Source organism: Anomalospiza imberbis, chromosome 18 (assembly GCF_031753505.1).
Source record: "Anomalospiza imberbis isolate Cuckoo-Finch-1a 21T00152 chromosome 18, ASM3175350v1, whole genome shotgun sequence".
Taxonomy (NCBI): Eukaryota; Metazoa; Chordata; class Aves; order Passeriformes; family Viduidae; genus Anomalospiza; species Anomalospiza imberbis.
This window is the reverse complement of record NC_089698.1, coordinates 2244869-2259420: the sequence shown is the minus strand read 5'-3', so window position 1 is coordinate 2259420 and position 14552 is coordinate 2244869. Positions and strand designations below refer to the sequence as shown.

The 14552-nt window shown below is 45.0% G+C and overlaps 1 long non-coding RNA gene across 1 annotated transcript; it reads left to right on the top strand.

Annotated features, from left to right (window-relative positions):
• The first annotated feature begins 12800 nt into the window (after window positions 1–12800).
• LOC137484509 (uncharacterized) lies at window positions 12801–13623 on the top strand. The gene is made up of 3 exons (XR_011004905.1): window positions 12801–13067; window positions 13378–13412; window positions 13522–13623. It is a non-coding gene; the product is annotated as an uncharacterized lncRNA (long non-coding RNA).
• The last annotated feature ends 929 nt before the right edge of the window (window positions 13624–14552 follow it).

The window sequence follows — 14552 nt, the reverse complement described above, 5'->3', positions numbered from 1 at the left end:
ACACCAAAAAAAAAAAAAAAAAAGAAAAAAAAAGAAAGAAAGAAAGAAAGAAAGAAGATGTGGGCTTATTTCAAGCTCAATAAATGTTCCTTGGACTAATATCCCAATTTTGCAAATATTCTCAGGGCTTCTTATGCCAGCTCCCCTCAAGGGGTCATAATTAACTCTAAATAGGGTTACCTTGTTTCAGAATCAGTCTAATGTCAAGCAGTGTTTCTGCTTGTGTCCACAACTTTAAAATAATGTTGTATCCATTAAAGAGCATGAAGGCTTCTCAGAAATGGGAACCATACGTCAAAATTTAAACACAAATAAGTGTGATTAGACATGGCAGCTGTCTAGAAAATATTCAGCTATTTCACTGAGTTTTGGACAAAATGTGAATGATTGTACCTATTCCAGTAAGTGCAGAACCAGAAAGGCTCCCACATTACCCTTTGCTTCTCAAGGCAAATTTCATTTTAAGATTGACCCCAAAGCAAAAGAAAACAGCAAGATAAAAGTATAAACAGCTGTGCCTTTTGCTGGCTTAGCTGGAGACTTCAAGGAGTTTGAGAGTCACTCTCTCAAAGACATGCAGCACACAGCACCCAGCCAAACTGAATCCAAGCCACCGTGGGAAGGGCAAAATCCCAAGGCACAGAATGTCCTGGTGTCCAGGTAAAATGTTTGTCCAGTCCTTGTCAAGCCTATCAATAATCTTCCCACAGTTGAAAGAAAATGACTGGGAAGTAAATGCCAACACCAGTAATTCAGGTGCAAACCCAAACTCTGAATCACGCTCTCTTCTCTCATATGAGAGAAATGTCCTATAAATATACACCAAATACAAAATCAGTTAGAGAAACTCCCTGGAAATCTGTACTTGGTTATCTTGAAACTAAAACATGCCAGGAATTTGGGTAAGTTTTTGCTTACAGACTATCATTATTGGCACTTGATCAGATGCAGATAAGTTAGGTTTCCAGCTTGGGAAGAGAATAATGCAAAAGGAATTGGAATAGATTAATTTCACATGTTCCATTTCAGGACAGGTAAGGGATTTTTTAACCATTGAAGAAACATGAATATAAATCTGTGCTATAGCAGCACTGTAATTTATAAGAAAGTTCTAAAGCTTCCAGTCTGTGAATTTTTGCAATAATTAGAAATTTGGTGTTTATTCAATTAAGTATGAAGTGAATAAGATTCAAAAGCTGTTGAGCACTTATTACTGTTTCTACAAATACTTGGTTACATGCCTTGTTTGTCCCTCAACAGGCGAAGAATGGGTTTCAGTGGTTTCCAGAGGAGAGTATGAACAGCACAGGAGCATGTTTTGAAAGGATGTGGCTATTTGGAGTAATGTGAGAGCTTCTGAAGGAAAAACAGCTTTGCTGTTTGGAACAGATGTCAGAACCCACTGCAGGCCATAACAATTGCTACTGGCACAGCTAATCACACACCACTATGCGTTTCTTCTCCAGAACTTCAGCTCAACTTAGACAGCATAGAAAGAACATTAGGGCAAATGGAGAATGAAAAAACCTGCAAGGAATGGTCAGATATGCGAAGTGAGGGGCTTGCCAAAATAACAGATGAGGGAAGGGGGTGTGTGGCAGCAGTTGGTGTTTGATAGGGATGTCAAGTCTCCTGACTCACAGATACCTCAGAGAGAAGTTTGGGACCACCACTGCCTGAGGATAAAAGGTGGGAGATCCTGGAAAAGAGAGTATTGAAAAAAAAAACCCAAAAAACCCCAACCCAGAATCTAAGAACCAACGCATTTGTGATTGCTTCTCCCTGGAGGAATCACTTCAGGGAAATCCACAATTCATTACTGCCATCCTACAGACTCTGGCAGAGCCTCCCTCCAGCACCTCGTTTCCCCATGTTGAAACTACCATGTTAATACCTTTCTCACTGGGATACTGCAGACAACTGGTGTTGGTGAAAAAATCTGGAATCTGCAAAAGAACATTTCTAGGAAATGGAATTATATCGCCAGGGTTTATGATGAAAACCTCATTAGACAGAGAGCACTGCAGGACACAACCCTCAAAACATTCCCACCAAGCCTTCTTTTCTCCAGAGATCCATGCTTATGCTGTAGAAGCAGTAAAATGCTTTTAAAATACTGCATGGTCAATAAATAAAGCAATTGTTGAAGTACAGATCAATAGATCAGCTGGAAACACTAAAAAGAAATAAAATCACAGTGTTTTTAAACTATTATCTCTTCTGTTGAAAAGGTACCATATCTGGTTCTTTACTTAAAATGTTGCTAGACAAGAGGGAAGAGATAATAAAACCCTTCCAGACATTAAAGTATTAGAACATAGTTTAGTTTTGTTAGGGAAGAAATGCACAATAGGAAGAGAATATCCTTGCAGTATCTTCTCACAAATTAACTGGCAGCCCTAAAGCAGTTGCCTTCCAAAAGCCTGGACTGATGTTACATCTGATCTCATGAAAATAGCCATAAAGTCTGACTTACCAAGATGACTCTGCTGGCTTTAAGCCTCAATGAATAACATAACCCTAAAAATAGAGCTCGAGTCTATAAAAATCAAAACAAAGTTTGATGTAGAGACAGTTTTGCAAGCAAAAATGAAAATATTGAATTCTTCATTAGGAAAACACATATAATAGACCAGCTTGGGGAAAATCTATTGAGCACCATGAACTTTGTGGAGATCAGTATGAAAGGCAAAGCTTTTTGAAGAATAGAATCTCATTTTTATTGATTGTCAGAAAACTGAAATGTTCCTTCCACAAGGTGATGAAAAATCCTTTTGGGACCTGGCTGTGGATACTGGGATTCATGGATTCTTGTGACTTGTTTTAACTGAGCTGCTCCTTCATGGTGGGGATATTTCTATCCTCAGATATCCCTGCAAGCCAGATTATGCTGCTATTTCTATTTACAGATGGGGAATAAAGACAGACAAGAGTCAAGGGCCAGGTTTCTGACTGCACTTGTTTATGGAAATTAAAGGATTTCTTGAAACACAGCTCAAACATGCCTTGACAAGGCTTGATTTCCTTCCAGCCCACTCCAGTGGGAGGCTCCAAAATAGCATCAAAAACAACACCTGAACGTTATGATGAAAGGTTAGAACCATCTGTTGCAGAACCTGCTGGCTACTGTGATCCCAATGGCTTTCCTGTGCTCATCCTCACTATGAGAGTCTGGAATTCACGCTGGCCTTGAGTCCATGAGTGGTGCAGCTTCTAAAATGCAACAGTGAGGATGCCATCAACATCTGCTCCAGTCTGTTCAGATGTCAACAACCACACCACATGGGAAGGTGTCTTGAATGCCTAACAAATGGTTTCCATGAAGTTTTGGGGGGGAATCTAGCTTTTCATGTGAATGCTGAGGAGGACTTAATAGATCAGGGAGTTTCTGCCAAAGAACTCTGCCTCTACTCTTTATGAAGTTTGATGAAACTTTTAGACATTCTCTTGATGACTTCTGAACTTCTTTAAAACCAGGATAAACCCAGTGTCCCTCTCGTGGCAGTGACAATTCTCAGGGCCCTTAAGAGAGACTGTCCAGAAGTGCAATTACTTAGGGCAAATGTGAACTGTTCATTAGCAGTACATTTCTCTCTTAGTTTATGCTGGAGCAGACCTGGGGTAAGTCCAAGAGCTTCTTCAGTTATCCCATGGTGTTGTCTTAGATATAAACTTAGGAGGTGCAGAGCATCCACGCTGGTTGTGTTCCTGCACAGCAGATGCCTGAGTGAGGCTGCAAGCTCCCAGCAGATGTGGGGGGGAAATTTGGATCTACATTCTGCCAAGAAAGTGAGCAGCCTTTAAACGTACAAGGTTTCAAACGTGATTAGAAGTCCAGGTAGCCTCTAAGGCAGAAGAGAATAATCTCTCTGTCTCTGTCAAGTCCCTTCCTTTCCAGTGGCTGTGCTGGCTGTTGAGGCCCAGCCAGAATGAGGGATGCTTTGCATGACTTTCAGTGTTTACTCCCACAGGAAGCACAGTATCCTGTCTGGCTCTTGGTATGCTCACCACCTGACTCCGGCATGCTCCAGACAGCGAAGCCTTTTTACCCAACTGGAATGTGCTGCAGTTCAGATGCCGGAATAAAATAAGCAAGAAGGGCTGCTCTGCTGGCTGGGAGGTCAGGGCACTGTTTGCTTAAGGGTTAGCATTGAATTGGGTTCTTTCTGTCTGGCCAGGCAGAGGGGCACAGCACCCTGTGGCTGTGCCTGTCGTGACTCACAACGGGGACTTCCAGGGAGCTGTGATCCTCCACTCTGCAGCCTTTGGCCATCTGGGAGGGTGGCTCCTAAAAAACAAGGCCAGGTCCAGATAACCAGAGGGAGTTAGGATCTGCCTCACTCTGTAAGGCAAGGGATGGTGAGCAGGTCTCCAAAAATGGTCCTTCCAAGAGACATTTGTGTGACTGGGTGTTGTAACATCATCAGTAACAAAGAGCAATTCCCCCAGCCTTGCACTTGGTACTGATGCATATGGCAGCACATAGTGCTTGGGTTCACCATTCACAGGACATGGACAGACTGGAAAAGGTCCAGGCAAGAGCCATGAATTGAATTTAAAGGTTACAAAATAAGTTTCAAGCAGAAGCATCCAGTACTGCAATTTCTTCTTGTTCCAGAGTGATCTTACATTCTCTAGAAGCAGAAATATGGGGAACAAAACTGACCAAAGATTTTCATTCTGGCAGACAAAATGTAGATTTGGTGGATGGGGGTTGAAGCGAGAATTTAGAGTAGCAATAAAGTGAACATTTTTAATAAATGGAACAATTTACTTAGGTAGCAATCAACTCCTCACTACTGGCAACCTTTGATGCAGACTGGACTCTTTTCTCAAACACATATTCAGTTCAAAGGACATTAATTTCAATTTGATTTTTATTACTACAGCCTGTATTATATGGAGGATCAGACTGATGCACTCATGGATTCCTGCTGCATGTTTCTAGAATACTATGAATCATCCCAGAAGTGTGGGAAACCTTTGATTCCCCTTTGTACAGATATTAACCTTGAGATATTTGTTCCTAGTTCTGCCCAACTGCCCCAAAATTTACTGCCTGATCACAAGTAGTGCCTCCCAAGGAGATGGCTCATTGCTGAAGCCATGCAATTTTTCCTCCTTAACTCAACTTGCATTTTTTGAGTCGAATAAACTTAGGGAAAGTTCACAGGAACATGTGATCTGTAATTTCATACAATAACTAGCTGTAAATTCTCTGTGTTGATTCAGAAACCAAGAAACCCCCAAGATGCATTTCTTAAAAACCAATTAAATATTCCTCTGAACAGCACAAAAATGTACAATCTCAGGTTGCACATAACACAAAACTAGCCAGCATTTTCGTCCTAATAAGTATAGCAATGTAAACAGAACTACAGACATTGTTTTCTAATTAGAAGAATGTACCATGAGATGTTTACAGACCCCTATGGAAATGTACAGACATTTGGTTGCCTAGCAAATGAAGGAAATGGAAAAGCCTCTCAGCTGGGACACTCATAATTAGGTTGGCAAAGGGAAAAATAAAAGGTCTAGAAGCAAAGAGAGGCAACAGTCCCACGCTGACCCAGGTAAGGCTAAGACAGTGCCAAGGAGAGGTACATAAAGATGAATTTTCCAATGTTTTTATCAGAATATTAGCTTACCATAACTCTGTGTGTGTGAGCAGCGAATTCGGGCTGCCTGTTGGAAGGACTCAGTGGGAATGCTGACACATGGAAGCTGCTGTGTGGCCTTGTCTCCGTGGGACATGTTCTTGATGTTGATACTTGGCAGGGCCTGGGAACTTCTTTCCTTCAGGGCAGGATGTTGCTGGGCAGACACCGCATTTATGGGAGACAAATCCAGTGTGCTCCAGTGTGAGGCAGCAGCTCCTGTTTGTGCAAAACATCAGCAAGAGAGGCCTGCTTGACATGTGGAGGTAAGACCAAAGGGATGTGCCACAGCACCTGCAAAATGGGTTTCCTGATGGCTGAGTAGCAAAATGCTTTGGCCACGTGTGATTTCCAAGGCTCCACCGTTCATGACTGTGTCTCCAAAAGCAGAACCTCCTGGAGTCTCGGCACAGCTGTGTCTGAGAACTGGTCCACCACAATCCTCCAGCCCTGCCTTTGCTGTGAGCCATGGAAAGCAAGTTCCTACACTGCTGGCTTTTGTGCTTCAATAAATAAAAGACTTGAAAAAGACAATTTTTACTGCCATCAGGGCTGGCTCCAAAACAGAAACTTTGCAGTTTTGATTCTGTTGGTGTCACAAGGAAACTGTCCCCTTATGCACACAGCAAGCAGTTCTGCTTCCAAATTCTCACAACTTCGTGCTGATGTTGGCTGCATCCTCTGGGAAAGTGAAAATAACAAAGCCTGGTGCAAAGAAACAATATGTTTTCCTTGGGGTAAAATGGTCAAATAAATGTGGGAAAAGGTATCACGCACTTGCTTGTGAAAGAAACGAGTTTCTCAGGCATCCTCCCCCATTGTGGTGTTGGTTACCACAGAAGAAACATTTTCCATCTCAACTCCTACCCACAGTTACATCAGACAAAGCTATGGCCAGACTGCACTTTCTTCATACAACATTCCTTCTCCCTGGAAAAGCAGGAGGAAACCTGTCTGTACTGCAAGAGTCAATCCCACAGCACCACTGCAAGCATTTCCTGGCCTACTGGCTTCTCCTCCCATGCTCCTACAGCTCCAGGGTTTTACCTCACAGTGCCTGGGTTGGGAAAGGGAGTGTAAAGTTGCTTTGATATAAAGATTGCTCTAATTTACAGGAGCTCTTAATACCATGTTACACAGCTTAACACATACATGAATCGTGGATATAACTTGAAGAGAATTTGGTTTTAATCTGAACCCTTGAATTTTACGTATGGGAAAAAGCCAATCAGTTTCAGATTGTTTATTTATGATGGGGTAGTGGGAATGTAGGTGAAATTAACTCCATAATAATCAGCCAGCTCTGCTTTTGGCCAAACAACTTCTACACCGAGCCAATTGTGTTTGCAGCATTTTTAATCCCTTTTAATCCGACTTTTATCCCATAGACACTTCAGATCAGCAGTTTTCAAGCCTCATGAAGTTTATTTTCCAGTGAAAACATAATGCTTTAAACTGCAAATTTTAACTTGCAGATAATATCTTTCTTACCCCTTTGGACCCTCAGCAACAGCACATCACCCTCTATGGTTCTGCAGAGCACAGGGATACAGTCCCTGCCTAGAAAAACAGCTGTATTTGTGTCACTCAGCCCCAGGATTTCTGCACAAGTAGAAATTTTGCCTGGCTTTAACACACAGGAATAAAAGGTGTGGTGGAGCAGGGGGAAGGGATGTTTGCAATGGCTCAAATCTACAAAGATAGTTTCCAGCTGCATTTCACATATGATTTGGGGTTTGGATGAAGTTTTAACAGAATTTCTCCATGAATTATGCAAGAGGCTGCTGGAACGCTGCAAGTACACAGAGGCACAAAGAGATTTTTTTGAAGCAGCTCTTAGACAACTCACTGCCATCTGACACAGGAACCAAATCAAAACCCACTCGCAAAAGGCAGAGAGTCTTAGGCTGGGGAGGGACAGAGAGGAGAGGAGCCCAGTGCTGCGGGTGCCGGGTGGGGACACGGGGTGGGTGACCTGCTGCAGTGCAGCACTAGATGGTGCTGTATTTTAGAAATAACGCTGCCTCGTGGGTCCCTTTATGTTGGATGCAGGCTCAAAGATGTGGCAAACACACACAGGCTCCTTTTGAGAAACGCTGCTGCTCTTTTCAAGGAAAGTATGGATTTTCCTTTCTGTCTGTTTATAGCACAGGAGTTAATAGAGACTATGAATTTGTAACTGGGGAGTTGCCAGTTAGACTCTCCAAGTGCTGCTCTTTCATTTGGGTGTGTGATGGGAACTTCAGAGCGCTGTAAAAGAGTCAGGAACAACACTGTGTCTGTGTTTACCTTTCCCTGACTTAGCCTCTTGCTCCTGATTTAGGCTGGGGGCAGTCTCCAAAAGCCCAGCAGCAGAAAAGCACACCCTCACCAGAAGCTCAGAGCGTTCAATTCTGCCAGCAAATCTCTGGTTGCACAGGAACACTGTCACCCTGGGAATGTGGGTGGCACTGAGCATGTGGCTGGTGCCAGGAAAGTCTTCAGTGGTGTTTTAGAGAAGCATCCACCCTTGGGTTGTCACACTGCTACAGGCTGTACATGAGGAGCTGGGGCCCTGTGCCACCCCACTGGTGTCACTTACTGCAGAGCTCTTCAGAGGTAACAGGGAGGAAGCCACGGGCACCCAGGGGAAGTGGAGGAAAGCAACTTTTAAATTAGTAGCCTAAAATGTCTTCTGTAGAAGGAGATGGGTAGCCTCCAGGGTTTACTCCTCCTGCTGTTTCTCACTGCACTTGTGCTGTTGGTGGTGCATTTCTAAAGATGCTGGGCACACACTCAGAGCTGGCCCATTACCCTCACTCCCAGAGACTCCAGCAGGCAGAGCAGGTGCTCAGCAGTTGGCTGGATCCAGCCTGGGCTGCAATGGGCAAAGCCTTCTATCAGCTCTCCCTGGGGCAGGAAGGGCTCAGAGACACCTGCTTATTCCAGTTGGCCATCCAAGGAAGCAGGCACTCTCTCTTCCCTCCTGCTTTTGCTTCCAGGCACAAGTGAGTTTGGTTTCCTGGCCACAAACAGGGCAGTCTGAGCCAGGAAAGGGTAATTAATGTCAGAAAAGATCAGGGACGCAGCACAGCACAGCTCACTTGGCAGGAGCACAAAGCAGGGAGGGGGAGAGATGTCTTTTGGAGAGCCTGCAAGAGGCCAAAGCAGCCAAATGAGCTCTGCAGTGGCTGGGCCAGGTTGTTCACAAGGCAGCCAGTCCCTTCAAGGGGTCATTTAACTTCCTCTATGGGGCATCAGCTGTCCAGACACAGCTTTTTGGTAGGGAAGGATGAGGCAAACACAGGTTTGCCTCTCCTCATAAGGTGTGGATGAAAGGACAAGGCAGCTTCAAAGGAAATATGAGCCTGCGTGGAAGTCTGTAGGATGGAGGTTGGCACAACCAGCGTGTCTGCAGGGATGCTTAGTGGCTGAGTGAGAACAGGCCCATTCCTGGCCGTGTGCTGAGCAGCCTGTCCCATCACACAGCATGGCAAGGTTTAGCTTGGCAGCAGAGGTGGTGTCTGGCTGCCAGAGCCTTGGAGGGAAGTCGGGAGCTAAGGAAGCACCGTTCCAATGGGCTAATGAACTCACGCTCAGGAGTTTTGGCTTTGCAAGGAGTCAGCAGTTAAACAGAGAAGGAACATTTGTGATCACTGCTTCATGGTCTGCACAAACCCACTGTTTTCAGGGGGCCTGAAAGGATGGGGTCTCCCACCTCAGGTAAAACCCAGGTGTTGTGGGACGTGCTGTGCTCCAACACCAAAGCAAGTGTGGTACTAAATTAAATTAAGATGCCAAAATGCGTCCTAGTGCTGTGGGAATTAGCTCTCTACAGCACACTCCAGTGCTCTCAGCAGGAGTTGCCTCCTCTTATCCCCAAGTCCCTCTGGCATCTGTAACATGACAAAGGATGCCAATCCCAAGGACTATGTATAGACTGAAGCAGGGATAAGCAGAAAGAAAGAGGACACTGTCTGCAGCAGACAGCAGGGCAATAGAGTGTGTCATGTCATACCTGAGGATGCTATTTTGAGAGCTCAAGACAGGATGAAGGAAGTAGAGTTATTAAACTCACTGGGAAAAGGCAATGGAAGTGGCTGGCACCTGTCCCAGACTGGAGAGAGAGAGAAGCTCTGCAGACAGCCCAGGAAAACCAAAACATGCCTTCCCTTTCGTAAAGAAGAGCAGCCAAACTGGGGCTCAGCCTTGGCTCAGAGTCCACCTACAAATTGTCTGCCACTGTCTGTTCTCACCGCCGAGGGCCATGTGGGCAGGAGGATCTGTTGGTCAGAATTTATGGCCAAATTCTTAAACCAAATTCTTAAACCTCTCCCTATCCTGTTCACAACTAATTCTGACAGGGAATATGAATCAGAGCCCGAAGCTCTCCAGTCCTTGCTCTCCTCTTCCTCATCTGTCAAACAGGCAAACTGAGGCAACACTGTGCCACAAGCCTCGCTGTTCTCATCCCAGGCTCTGCCTACTTCACCCAGCTCTCAGAATTTTGCTAATTCAAGTTGTCTCCTTAGAGTTTGCCTATATCAGACATGATATTTTCACATGGAATTTACTGCATTTCTGCACATTCTCTCTAGCAAAGGCATGGCTGTTTTCTAAGTGTGATTAATTCTGTGGCAAGGGGAGCAGATTCATAGAAATTCTCAAAAGAAAATCCATCATGGGGAAGCACTGGAGGCTTCTCCCACTGCAGATTACTGTGGGGAAAAAGATTTAAGTCTGCTGCTGCAAGCTTCAATGCTGGAAGAAACTAACCCTGATGCTGCACTGCAATAGAACTGTGAGAGAGGCTGATTGTGGCTGGGACTGCCACACAGGGGGACCTGATGTCTTCCTGGATTATCCCCTTAGAAATCCAGGCTCAGATTTTATGGGGCTGCCAGCACAGTGACTCTTAGCTCTCTTACCAGGAGAGCCTGATGGCCAGGGGATACTTTTAAGCAGAATAGAGATGTAAAAATCCTGCTTTCAATTAATTGCATCACCAGGGAACTGGAGGGCAATTTGGATTAAACTGCTGAGGCTCTTTCAATCACTTCCCAGGGGAAGATCCAGCAGGAGTGAAGGATTCAGCCAGAAATGACAAATAGGGAAGTGAGTGAAATGTGGGGAGAGTTATTCTTCTAAAATTCTGGTTTCATACTGATCCAGACTCCACCACTGCCAGCAGTGGGGAGATGTGGGGAGTCTGAGGCAGCTTTCACAAAACCTGTCACGCACAATGAGTGCAGAGAGATCTGCTGCTTGCTGGGATAGAGGCTGTATGGCCCAGGCTGACCTACCTGGGGATCCCTCAGCAAAAACAGAGCAGTGACCTGCTACCCTCACATACCCAGTTTGTGTGTGGTCCAGTTTCTGACTCCTCATAAAGTAGCCTCTGTTCTAGAGGATCCAACTTCTCACTCTCTCCATGGGCAAAGCCAGGACTTTCTTGGGTTCGTGCCTGATGCTGTCTATGGGATCTGCCTTGCTGCTCCTTCTTGAGTTAGAAAGTATGCACTACTGGCAGCAAGAAGCACAGCCTCCTCTCCCCACATAATGCCAAAGACTCATTTATTCTCTTTGAGTTCAAATAAAGCTCTACTGTATGGTCTGTTTTTTGTTTTACAGCTACTGATTAGATGGGATTGCTTCATCTGCCTCACAGCTCCAGGCGAGCAGGGCACCACTCAGCTCCTGTGCATCACAGGGCCTGGCCAGCTCTGGGAAGCATCTCTCACTCCCACCTGTACGCCCAGCAAATCAAACCAAGTGATTCTCTGGCTCCTCCATTGTAAATCAGCCTAGGAATTGGAAGTGAGGCTGGAGCATCCCCAGCTCAAGTTCCCCCAGGCACAGCGTAGGTACCTGGCTCTGGATAGGAGCCAAAAGCTTTTTCTGGCAGAAAGGTAGAGTTTCCTGACTCAGGGGATGGCTCTAGAAGGGTCTTCAGGCCTTAAAGCAGCCATTCTGTGCAGATGAACAGAGACAAAAGAAAAAAAAAAAAGGCAAAGCTAGTTTTTCAGTGGCATGTAATTAAACAAGTGGTCCAGCCCAGACTATACCCAGAGCAACAGCTAGGAGCAACTAGAACAAATATATCTGAGTTCAATTTACTAAAACAACCCCCCCCCCCACCAAAGTAGCTGGAAATCCCCTGTATCTGCATTTTAGTTGTGTCATTTCTTTGCTTTTAAAAGTCAATGAATGCCAGATGTCCCTGATTTTGGTTTCCAGCAAACAGGTATCTTGCCCAAACCATCCCTTTTAAATTAAGCACAATTTGCTGCTAAGTTGGTTTTGTAAAAGTGAGAAGGGGCAAGGGGGAAGGGACGTGAAAAACCCAAGAACTGCCAGCATTATCATGTGCAAAATGAGTCTGAAGGAAACTGGGGACATGCAGCTGTCAAGGCAAACAGCAACAGATTGAGGCCATGGCATGAAGCAGCATGGAGCTCTAATGAGCAGGAAGAGCAAAGCCAGAGCCACAATTTTATCCTGTGTTGATATTCTACAAGAAAAATGATCACAGAGAACATTTATTGCCCCCCTAACAAGATCAAGCTTAATAACAAAGCTACACATGTTATTTACTACAGTGTTTGCCTATTGCATAAGCAGCAGAGCCTGTTGCCTGGATCCTTGCTGCCTGCTGAGGTCTTTTCTCTCAGGCTGGCTGTTTCCCAGAGAGGTGGGTCTGGAAAACCCTGGATGAGTGTGTGAGAAAGAATCAGATGCTGGGGGATGGTGCTCTTACATGGATTGCACCGGGCAGAAGCTTATCCAACATGGACAGACACCTTAAACAAACCCCAGACCACTGTGCTGCTCCTTCCTTTGCCCACAGCTTTCATTCCCTGTGAGACACAGTTCTGTAGTTGGCACAAGGAGCTTATCCCAAAGTCAGTTTCAACTTGGAGTGACCATCTAGTATGTCCCCAAAGACTGATGTCCACAGGGCCTTCTGCATAGGAACCAAATGCCATCCATAAAAATAGCAAGTCTGGATAGAATAAGTGCTTATAATGCAGACAAATTGAGGATATACTGGGGAGAATACAGAAAACTCTGAGATACACAAAGAATGGCAGAGATGACAACATAACAAGATTCCAGAACAGCAGGGGAGCAGCACTGTGAACTCATCAGCTCAGACAGAAGAGACACAGGAATGAGCAGTCACTGCTCCTGTACTTAGAGGCTTCCTGCCTCCAGCACTTGAAGCAGCAGCATGTGCTCATTATATGAGTTTCCCAAAGTGCTCCACCCTGGCACAAGGACACTCGGGGAAGGCAGGACCTATTTAGCAGTGTAACCACCTAAATGGTTCAGCAGTTCTTGCTCTGGAGAGCCCTCTCAGATGGGCTGGTTGTTACCTGCTCATTCACACCACCAACACTTCAGCTTAGGCCCCTCTAGAACAAGTGTGCAGTGAGAGCCATTTCTCTCCCACCCTTCTTCCATGCCCAGGAGTTTCTTCTGATTTTGGCTACTTCTCCATTAAAAAAAAAAAAAAAAAAAAAAAAAAAAAGAACAGAACGGAAAATGAATGTGTGCCCTAATGTATAATTTTAATAAGACACAGAGGATCTGCTTTTATCACATCAACTAGAATATGCCCGGGGGTCCAGATGGGGTAACTGGCCCTGACACAGCAAAAGCAGAGGTTCCAAAAAATCCCCCAAACACAGCACAATAGGGAAGGAAGATACATCTTCATCTGTCATGCACTGTTTTACAGTTACACCCTGTGGGTGCACAAGATTAATTGTCTGGGTATGTTTGCCACATGTGAAAGCATCCCAGGAGCAGTCGAACAGGAACATGAAACTATGGTATTTTTATACTTTTATAATTTCCTACCTTTCTTTTTTACCTCTGGAAGACATGAAAAAGCTGCAAGGAAACAAGCTGGAGGATACAAGGACAAAAGGAAGGAGGACACTCATGGGCCAACTAACAGAAGAGGCCTCAGCAAACTGAAAATTAGGAGATCCAGCAGGTAGTGGCAAAAAGAAAAAAAAAGGGGGGGGATTTTTTCATCTTGGAAAAGGAATGTCTAGGTAATTTCATTGTGTTGTTTCAGGTCATGCTGCTGCCATGAGGTATCAGGCAACATGACTTCCAACACTGCTGATGCAATGCAGAAGGATGCAGGAGGAAATTAATTTTTGATATGCCATTTACCTACAAAAGACCTGGAGTATCAAACAGGCTGGCTGTCAGTAGCCATTTCAAAGGGAGAAGTGTTTGCATGGCCTTTGTGATGGTCCAGCTCCTGAGCTTCTACTGAACCACACTGTTAATGTATTTCCAGTGTTGGAGCTGCCAGGAAAAGGTGGATGGGTAATGCCACACAGACCCAGCTGGTGCTTGCTGCCCTTGTTATCAGCTGGCTCAGGTTTCAGTGTTAACTCTGTGCCTGAAGAAAGCCATGTGCAATACAGCAGGGCTAACATCTGCCTGGGAGGTCTTTGAAACAAATGGACTCCTCTCATCCTTCAATATCCCTGTTGTACCAGCAGGTCTAGCTGCTATGGAGTTCAGCAAGATAGATTCCCAGACCTGTCAGAGCCCTTTAATTCCAGGTTTCAAGCATGACTCTGGGATTCTCAGCCTGCTAAGGCAATGTAATCCCCATCCAAAATTCTCCCCAGTATTTCAAGGTACACCTGCTGCTATGCAGCAACAGGTGGTGCTGACTTGCAGATAACTGTTCTTGTAGTGATGAGGTTAAAGCCTGTAAAACTCAATGTACAGCAGGGATCTGCTGTGTCCCTTCTCCCAAACAGGGAATGTTTGGGAATGGCTGACAGAAATGCTTCTGCTCTCACCTGCGACAGAGTTCATCAACTCACAGTGCACCTGAAATTCCACCAAAATATATAGCCACGCACACAGAGATATGTGTATAGG